Below are 1,636 nucleotides of genomic sequence, written 5' to 3'. Positions count from 1 at the left end.
CAGAGTCTCACTCTGTCACCCAGGCTGGAGTGCAGTGGTGCGATCTCAGCTCACTGCAAGCTCCGCCTCCTGGGTTCAAGCCATTCTCCTGACTCAGCCTCCCGAGTAGCTGGGACTACAGGTGTCCACCACCATGCCTGGCTAATTTTTCATATTTTTAGTAGAGACGGGGTTTCACCGTGTTAGAGTGGTCTCGATCTCCTGACCTTGTGATCCACCTGACTCGGCCTCCCAAAGTACTGGGATTACAGGTGTGAGCCACTGTGCCCAGCTGATTCTTTTTCTTCTTCTTCCTTTCTTTTTTCTTCTCTTTTTTTCTTTTCCTTTCTTTCTTTTTTTTTTTTTGCTGAGACAGGGTCGCTATTACTTTTAATGGCAAAAACCACACTTACTTTTGTACCAACCTAATATATTGCTCAGGCTGGTCTCAAATTCCTGGCCTGAAGTAATCCTCCTGCTTCAGTCTCCTGAGTAGCTGGGACTATAGGCATAAGCCACCACACCTGGTCTAGAGCAATGCTGTTGACCTACTCATGTGGCTGAGAGAGGCAATGCCATAATGCCCCACACGTGGGGTGCAGGTTTCTTACTCTAGGAGTGACAGTCAACCAGAAATAGAGCAGCCCTCAGGAGCACTGGATCCAGCTTGAAATCATCTCAGTCACTCAAACTGCATAAAGGACATCCCAGAATTTCAGACTCCTAGGTCTCAAATTATTTTATTTTTGTTTATTTATTTATTTGAGACAGCATCTCACTCTGTTGCCCAGGTTGGAGTGCAGTCTCAGGATCATGGCTCACTGCAGCATCGATCACCTCGATTCAAGTGAGACTCCCACCTCAGCGTCCCAAACACCTGGGACTACAGGCACACACTACCACGCCTAGCTAATTTTTTATTTTGTGTAGAGATGGGGTTTCACCATGTTGCGCAGGCTGATTTTGAACTCCTAGGCTCAAGCAATCTGCCTGCCTCAGCCTCCCAAAGTGATGACATTACAAGCATGAGCCATTGTGCTGGGGCTGGAAATTATTTTTAAAAATTATTTCTTGCTGGGCACAGTGGTTCACGCCTATAATCCCAGCACTTTGGGAGGCTGAGGCAGGCAGATCATGAGGTCAGGAGTTCGAGACCAGCCTGACCAACATCGTGAAATCCCATCTCTACTAAAAATACAAAAATTAGCCAGGCGTGCTGGCACCTGCCTGTAATCCCAGCTAGTCAGAAGGCTGAGGTATGAGAGTTGAACCCTGGGATGTGGAGGTTGCGGTGAGCCAAGATCATGTCATTGCACTCCAGCCTGTGAACAGAGCGAGACTGCATCTCAAAAAAAAAAATTATTTCTAACAATTTTTATACACACCCTCCATTGCCAAATTAAAAACAACCAAGCAAACAAGGAAATAAGACAGCATGAACAAAGCTCAAGAGAAAGCAGAGACAATTTTTTAAAAGGTCCATAGGATCTCTAGATTATGAAATTGTCAGACCATGAACTTTAAAATAAGTACTTTATATCTATATTCAAGGATATAAAGAAAGAATTAAGAATTTAATCAGAAAACTGGCAACTATAAAAAAATGGACACACTGGGCATGGTGACTCACACCTGTAATCCCAGCACTTTGGGAGGC

Source organism: Colobus angolensis, unplaced genomic scaffold, assembly GCF_000951035.1.
Source record: "Colobus angolensis palliatus isolate OR3802 unplaced genomic scaffold, Cang.pa_1.0 Scaffold663, whole genome shotgun sequence".
Classification (NCBI taxonomy): Eukaryota; Metazoa; Chordata; class Mammalia; order Primates; family Cercopithecidae; genus Colobus; species Colobus angolensis.
This window is presented reverse-complemented; position numbering follows the sequence as displayed.